We start from the raw sequence: 8,782 nt of genomic DNA, 5'->3' as shown, positions 1-8,782 counted from the left end.
ATTACCAAAAAAAAAAAAAAAAAAGGAAATATTTATGTATATACAGTGAACTAAATTACATAGGCGGTGAATTTGATCCCATTTTTTTTGAATTGAATTCCACATTTTCTTTCTGAGGCATGTTTGAAGGCATCTATGTTCTTTGTTCCATGGAGGTTGTAAGTAGGGCAAGGCACCTCTGCCAGTTATCGCTTTTATTGGGAAGCACAAAATTGCTCTGATGTAAGTATTGCTGTGGCTCTGTTACTGTCGTGTGAAGGGAGGGAAAGGGGTTATCTACTTTGCCTGCCAGAGCCCTCCTCAAAAGGGCTTTCACTGAGTCAGGTTCGCAAAGTTGAACAAAATAGACAATTTATTAAAGCGACAGATCAACAGGTTCTGGATTGCCGGTGATAAATGCACTTACTGCAACAAATTCTACTTTTTCTGAACTCAAATTGATAATTAAGCGCTTTCAACAATGGTATTTTTCCCGGGGTAACGTCCGATGTTGTCGGAGGCGCAAACCTTACCAAAAAGGCGTCCCTGTTTTGGGGAGGAGAGAGGTCCAGGCCCATCGACCCGTCCGTAGGTTGATGTTCTTGTCCTCCAAATGGAGGATTGTTTATGCACTGAATTTATACTCTTGGCGAGGTGGGGCTGAGTCAAACGCTCTGGGATGTTTGGTCCTTGTCGAGCTCAGCAGAGAGTGTCAATGGCTGCTGGCCTTTTTTTTTCTTTTGCCCTTAACAACACCAGGCTGCGAGACTCCTGCCTCGSGCCAGGCATCGTTTTGGATGGAGCCATGTCGAGTGGTGAGACCTCCGCCTCACCCTGGCGTTGCCTCCCCCCCTCACCAGCATGGGCATCAGGCGCAAATCACCCTTTGTGTCCACTGTTTACCCCACAGCAGGGAGGATCACAGATAATCACAGACCACTATCCCACAGGCTTGTAATTCCCAAATGTTTTCTGTATATATCTTTAACATGGTGGTCTGATGCCTGGCTCCTCTGCCAGGCAGAGGACGAAATGGAGCGCTGTGGGTTGACCTAGTTATTTATGCCAAAGTGGCTGACACTTTCACCTGCAGACAGAAATGAGTACACCCATAAAAGAGGTGAAGAAACCAGAAGGCATGATGAACCAGAAAGAATAGGGGCCAGTGGGGGCAGAGGGGGGATCACAAAGGATAGCTATTTTTTAAGAGAAAAAGCAGGAGTACTTGCTGAAATAGCAAGTCATACAGGTGAGACAGGAAATAGAGAATGGAGTGGAGTAGAAGGTGAAAAGACAGATCAAAAGATTATCAAACAGTGGAAAATGTTACAGGTAAAGGATAGAGGAAAGAAAGTAATTCATTTAATCAGAAAGAACAACCTTTGTCTATTATAAGGGAAACTGTCATGGGTAAGGCTGGAAACTTCTTCACAGTGAGCAGGAATGACAAGACAAATATCATCTCACCTCTGGTGAGAAGGATGGGAAAAGATCAATGAGAAGAAGAGAAGCAAGGAAGCTTAAATTTCATGTGCTTGTCAAAAATAATACTTCCCACTTTTGCAGCTTTCAGACCTAGAACATTCATCCAGTGAAGTTTTTCCAAGTCATTCGTTTCCTCTTTCTTATCTTTTCCCTGCACCCTTTTCATCATGCATCAGCTGAAGAACCAGCACCTGACCGAAGTCTTGCTAAAGCCTTGCTGCGCTATGGTCCAAAAGGCCAGTGTGTCCCCACGCTCCACTTAAATATTACATATACATAGAAGCAGTTAGAAGATATTTGCATCTCTAAATTAATGTTACAACTTCTTGGTGGCTGCACTTTCATTTTTCATGTGTATGTTTTTTTTTTTAATTCTTTTCCTTGGATTGAAATGTACTGCTCTTCTACCAGCATGAACATTATAGAAAATGTTATGGGGGAGATGCATAATTCATGCTGGTCATACCCTCAGTTTCAGACTTACCTGAAGTACCACTGGCTATAGGAAAGTTAGTCTGATTTCAAGAAAACGTCATTTAAACACTAATATTTTCTTTCTACCTTTATTTATTCAGAAAGAATTCTGAACGCATGTTTTCTGTTACTGAATACCAAACTTCCAGAATGCTTAAAATAAAAACAAATGTCAAAATCTCAAAGTATTCTTATATGGAAAAAGCAAGGGGGTTTTGCTTCATCTTTAGCAGGGTGTTGCCAGCTTAAGTTTAATTTAAAAACCTGTTCATATATTTGTTGAATTTCAAAGCATTTTATGTCTTATTTCCTGCCATTTTCCCACTTGATTCAGCTTGTGTGTTGAAAGTACACCAGTCAGTTTTGCTTTTTCAAAATACAGCACAAATAATGTAGTGTGCCACATCACAGGCAACTAAGCGTTTTTATTGTATGTGAACACTACATTTAGTACTATTTGCAAACTCTTAAAAACACAACTTCAGTATTGTAGTTAAATGTGTACATGTCCTTGTAATATATGAGAGACTAATTTCTAACTAGTATTTGGCTGATATTTTGTATGCCTTTGAGAGAGAGAGTGATACCACACTGCCAAGTTTTTTGTTTTTTTTTAAACTGGAAACTCTCTAATTTCTTTCTTTTGCTTCTGTCATGGTAATGTTAAGGCAAGTCAGATTTTCTTTATGGAAAATAAATCTTGTTGAACTTGCCATAGTTTCTTATGTGATCAGGCATTTGGACAAAGCAATGGTGGTGCAGTGAGTTTGATGGATGGGGTCACCTAGATCATGCAGCACAGTTATTTAGCGATATCTGCTTGAAATCTTTGTCTGCTGCTGGGGCCGGGGGGGACTCCAACAGATGGGTTATCGTCCCCCTGTTCCTCCTCTTCCCCCCCCCCCCAAAAAAAAAAAGCACCTGAAGGTTTTGAAGGTGCTGTAGATACCTCCACTCTAAAGTGATTTGGTGATTCCCTTTCTTAGGTAACTTGCAGTTCATAGCACATGCGCCCCCTCTACTCAACTCTTGGAACTGCAGACTTTCAGCACTCGCCTTTGTATATCTGTGAGAATTTGGAGATTAATTTAAATGATTAAAGATGATTACCTGGGCTAATATGCTGATGAGAAAACCAATGTAGTGACTCAACGGTTTTGTGCAGTGTTTGGATGCACGTATCTTCTCTTTCTTGTAACCTCCTAGTCCCTGGATATGCATTTTTAGACAATGTATTTTTTTCCCCATAATTTCTCTTTTTAAAGTGAGCCTTCACTTTTGCACGGGAAGCAAACTGAAAATGTAAGATCTTAAAACTAGGCTTATTCTGTCGAGTGGCCCGAGCTTCCATTTCTTCATCAGTTTCCATGAATTGTAAGGGGAAGGGGGAGGTTGTGTGGGGAAAAGTTATGGGGGTTTTGTTTGTTTTTTTGTTTTGTTTTGTTTTTGACCAGTTCCCCGTGGAAACTGTCCTGTGCACATCCCTGTGCAGCTGTGCCCCCCGGCAGGGACCCGCCCGCGCGGCCGGGGGGGCCGAAGCCGCGCGTGTCCCAGGGGCGGCGGGGCCGGGCCGGGGTGTGCCGGGCCGCCGGGGCCGCCCCCGCCGCGACGGGCCGAGCCGCGCCGCGCCGAGCCGCGCCGAGCCGAGCCGCGCGGGGTCGCATGGAGGAGCGGCTGCTCCGCGCCCTCGGGGGGCTCAGCCTGCATCCGCGGCCCCGCCGCCGCTTCGGCAAAACCCTCGTCCTGCTGCGGGGCCTGCCCGGCTCCGGGAAGAGCACGCTGGCCAGGTAAGGGCCGCCCCGGCCCCGGCCCCCCCGGGCTGGCTCCTGCCCCTCCGCCCTGCCGGGGGGGCCGGGCAGGGCACGTGAAAGCCTGCGCGTAGCTGCGGGAGCGGCGGCGGGAAGCGGCGCGGCAGGTTTCGCCGGGTCTGGCGCCGGCAGTAAGTCAGCGTCGCGTTTCGGGGAGTCCTTGGCCTGCCTCGCTGTGGCTTTAAAAGGAGGAATGAGAAACGCTCCTTGTAGATGGGTTTGGGACAGGGATGAGGCAGCCGACAGCATGCTGCAGCGTTGGTTTCTGTCTCGGTAAGGAAGCGCCTTGTTGAGACCTCGTGTAAGCACAGTCACCGAGAAACCTTAGTTTCCTCGGTCATCCAAAACTGTCCTAAATTTAATTCCTTAGGCTACGAGTAACTGCTTTAAGTATATACTATTCACAGGACTGTGTACCTTGTTCTGAGTGGTCAGTACCAAAACATATGTTCCCAGTGCGATCCAAGGAACAATATCTTTTATTTGTTTTTTTATGCTCTTCAGTGCAAAACGCCATGCTGGTATTTGTACCCTGGGCTGTTTCTCAGTGTATCACAGACGTGGTAAAGCCCTTCCCCTCTCTGGCACTGAAGCTTGACAAGAATGGTGATTTGCGTTTTCCTGATGCCTAGCACTTCTAGTCAGAGCAATAGCGGTGTATGAAATGGAAGGGCAGAAGAGACTGTTCCTCTCTCAAACAGGTCTAAAAAACTGATTTTGAAAAAAAACCTTACAGATAGAAACAACTCTGAGGAGATTGCTGGGAGACGGTGCCACAGTCAGTGCAACACAGCTTAGCCACAACCTATAAATCTGGTATCTCAAAACCCCCAGTGCCACCCGCTTTCCACAAAAAGAGGAAAAATCCCCCCCCCCACGTCCTTCCCTCAAGTTTCCAGACTCTGGTGAGGAAGGCCCAAGTGCTAGTACCGTACACAGTTTCTTCAAGGACTTCACTGATGCTGTTGTTTTCGCAGGAAGGGCTCTGCTGCAAAAGGTGGCAGTATAAAACCCTACAATGGCCTCATCTGTAGTATTTCCTGTTTTCAGTACTGTACTTTCTGTAAAACGCTACCTTCTGCCTCTCATGTTTTGTAAGACTATGTAATGCAGTTACGGATACTGTGTTTTTAGTGAAATCCGAAATATGTGTCTCCCTAAAGAGGCGGTGTAAGGACAGGCCTCATCTCTTTCAGAGGAGCTTGGGTCTTCTTGTAGTGCAGAAAGAACTTCATGATCTGCGGACGTATCCTTCACAGGTACAAGTAACTGGCTCACCACCGTTTTTTCGGTTAGAACACAAGATTAATTATTAATGACAGACTTACAAAATGCATAGTAAGCCTTGTTTTAGTCCCATGGGAGATGAACACTCAAGCATCTCATTCTGCATCCAGCTCCTGGAAAAGACAGAGGTGACATGTTAATTGTATCATTACCTTCGGCAGTACGTGGCACAAAGGGCAGTTGCAAAAACTGTGTGTAGTGCCTCTCCATTAATTCTGGCTAGATTATAAAAAGAGGCTGTGCCAAGAAAATTCAGGGATGTGCCCATCCCACGTTATGCCCTTTTTGGTGCTGTTAATTGCAGCATGGTAAGCAAGATATACCAGGAAAGTTGTGCACACAGGCAGATGTCTTGATCCATAACAAAACAATATTTTTGAAACAAGTATTTTTAACACATCAGCTGCTGCACATGCCCATTGTTGTGCAGAAGGTGTAATGTGTATCACAGCGTAAACCACAGAATCACAGAATGGTTGAGGTTGGAAGGGACCTCTGGAGATCATCTAGTCCAACCCCCCTGCTCAAGCAGGGTCACCTAGAGCACATTGCACAGGATTGCATCCAGGCGCGTTTTGAATATCTCCAGAGAAGGAGACTCCACMACCTCTCTGGGCAACCTGTTCCAGTGCTCTGTCACCCTCACAGTGAAAAAGTATTTCCTCATGTTCAGATGGAAACGTCTGTGTTTCAGTTTGTGCCCGTTGCCTTGTGTCCTGTGGCTGGGCACCACTGAAAAGAGTCTGGCCCCATCCTCTCGACACCCTCCCTTCAGATACTTGTACACGTTGATAAGATCTCCTCTCAGCCTTCTCTTCTCCAGGCTAAACAGGCCCAGCTCTCTCAGCCTTTCCTCATAAGAGAGATGTTCCAGTCCCCTAATCATCTTTGTGGCCCTTTGCTGGACTTGCTCCAGTAGTGCCACATCCCTCTTGTACTGGGGAGCCCAGAACTGGACGCAGTACTCCAGATGTGGCCTCACCAGGGCTGAGTAGAGGGGGAGGATCACCTCCCTCGACCTGCTGGCAACACTCTTCCTGATGCACCCCAGGATCCCATTGGCCTTCTTGGCCACAGGGGCACATTGCTGGCTCATGCTTAACTTGGTGTCCACCAGCACTCCCAGGTCCTTCTCCGCAGAGCTGCTTTCCAGCAGGTCAACCCCCAACCTGTACTGGTGCATGGGGTTATTCCTCCCTAGGTGCAGGACCCTGCACTTCCCTTTGTTGAACTTCATGAGATTCCTCTCCGCCCACCTCTCCAGCCTGTCCAGGTCTCTCTGAATGGCAGCACAGCCCTCTGGGGTATCACCACTCCTCCCAGTTTTGTATCATCAGCAAACTTGCTGAGGGTGCACTCTGTCCCTTCATCCAGGTCATTGATGAAGAAGTTGAACAAGACTGGAGCCAGTACTGACCCCTGGGGGACACCGCTAGCTACAGGCCTCCAACTAGACTCTGCACCGCTGATCACAACTCTCTGAGCTCTGCCATTCAGCCAGTTCTCAATCCACCTCACTGTCCACTCATCTAGCCCACACTTCCTGAGCTTGTCTATGAGGATGCTATGGGAGACAGTGTCGAAAGCCTTGCTGAAGTCAAGGCACACAACATCCACTGCTCTCCCCTCATCTACCCAGCCAGTCATTCCATCATAGAAGGCTATCAGATTGGTTAGGCATGATTTCCCCTTGGTGAAGCCATGCTGACTACTCCTGATCACCTTCTTTTCCTCCACATGCTTGGAGATGGCTTCCAGGATGAGCTGCTCCATCACCTTTCCAGGGATGGARGTGAGGCTGACTGGCCTGTAGTTTCCTGGGTCCTCCTTCTTGCCCTTTTTGAAGACTGGGGTGACACTGGCTTTCTTCCAGTCTTCAGGCACCTCTCCTGTTCTCCATGACCTTTCAAAGATGATGGAGAGTGGCTTAGCAATAATGTCCGCCAGCTCCCTCAGCACTCGTGGGTGCATCCCATYGGGGCCCATGGATTTGTGGGTGTCAGGTTTGCTTAAATGATCTCTAACCCGATCCTCCTCGACCAAGGGAAAGTCTTCCTTTCTCCAGACTTTCTGTCTTGCCTCCAGGGTCTGGGGTTCCTGAGGGCTGGCCTGAGCAGTAAAGACTGAAGCAAAGGCGGCATTCAGTAACTCTGCCTTCTCTGCATCCTTCGTCACCAGAGCACCCACCCCATTCAGCAGTGGGCCCACAAACCAGTTTAGCTGAGTCCTAACGAGCATCTGGAGTGGCTTCTCTTTCTGCCCTTTCTGTTACAAATACAATTTCCATCATATCCTAGGAAAACAAGCCCTGCGCTGAGAAGCTCATGGTGCAGCTCCTGCAGCTCCTCACGTGCAAGTGGAGGGCTGTGATGGCGGGTAGTGCTCTGTGCAGCCTGGCTGTGTGCAAGCAGTTGCAGTGCGAGGAAGGACAAACAGAAGGAGCGTTGTCGATTAGAAGCCCTGCGAAAGCAGAAGGCAGATGGTGCATCTTTTAAGGTTTCATGCTGGCTTATTTTCCCTGCCCTGCCATCACTGCTCATAACTTCTCCTCGCTCGAGCCAATAYGAGTTCCACTTCACAGTTAAGGATAATGTTCCCCGAACTACTTGTTTATTAGGTGATCCTAACTGGCTCCCTCTGACTGTTCACCCGGTGTTGCCACCAGCAGAAGCGCGGAGCAGAAGAGGGCAGTTTGCAGGTACATCTCTAACCGCCTCCGTCGGAAGTGCGTGCAGCACCATCCACCTCAGCACGTCCTCCCAGCTTCACAGTACAAATTTCCTGATCAAACTGAGGCAACTGCCAAGAAGACTTGATGGTTATCTGAGATGATGGAGTGGGCATAGCTTCCAAAAACGTCTCTGAAAATCAAATGAGCTGCATAAAGCTCATACCTGGTTCCTGAACAGGCTCTTTCTCTGTTGTACAGCAGCTGTATTTCCAGCTCTTTGGCAATGTGTTGCTGTGAGACACAACTCATGTAACACGTGGCCCTCTCTAGCTAACAGTTTTGCCCACATACAAGGCATAATCAAACAACCGGAGCAGACTGTTCAATTTTCCCTTTATATATTAATAGAATATCATATAACTTTTCATCCACTGCTGTTGATTTATCACTTGAAATAGGGTCATTCTTTTGCCCCTTATGAAGCATGGAGAGAGCAATCTTGCAGAACAGATGACTAGGAAACAGAAGGGAAAAATTACATTGGCACTGAGGAATTGAAGGCTCTAGCACTGAGCTCTAGCTAGGAGTGGCTGCTGCTAACGAGCTCTCTGGGTTGCCCCTGACCAGAGGGAGTTGGGGCCTTTGATCCCGGTGGCCCTTGATTAGGGCGGTCAAGCACCCTGTGAGTCAGTGCTAGGGAGAGGCCTATATAAGAGCCAGGCCCAGAGTGCAGCGAACAGAGGCAGCAGTTTGCGCAGCAGTTCGTGCAGAAGGGCGCGCGAAGGGACGCGTGAAGGTGCCTTCGTTTCTGTTCCCTGTGGTGTACGCTTCCTCACGTATGGTTGTGACACGCCGCAGAGCGCGTTCCCCAGTGGCTGTTGGAGTTGCTGTGTCAGAGGCTGGGACCCAGACCGACCCTCTGACAGTAGATSYRGCYCTMCAGGTCTSRGGCTGCAGGGAGTGCTTGGGGCCTCTCCGGGAGGCCTGGGCTGGCAGTCAGCTCTCCTGCAGGAGGTGTGCTGCTGTTGGCGAGCTGTGTCGTCAGGTAAGGGAGTTACGGGAGGAGGTCAGTAGGCTG

This window comes from Apteryx rowi, unplaced genomic scaffold, assembly GCF_003343035.1.
Source record: "Apteryx rowi isolate R43461 unplaced genomic scaffold, aptRow1 scaffold_1148, whole genome shotgun sequence".
Lineage (NCBI taxonomy): Eukaryota > Metazoa > Chordata > Aves > Apterygiformes > Apterygidae > Apteryx > Apteryx rowi.
Note: the sequence above shows the minus strand (reverse complement) of the source record.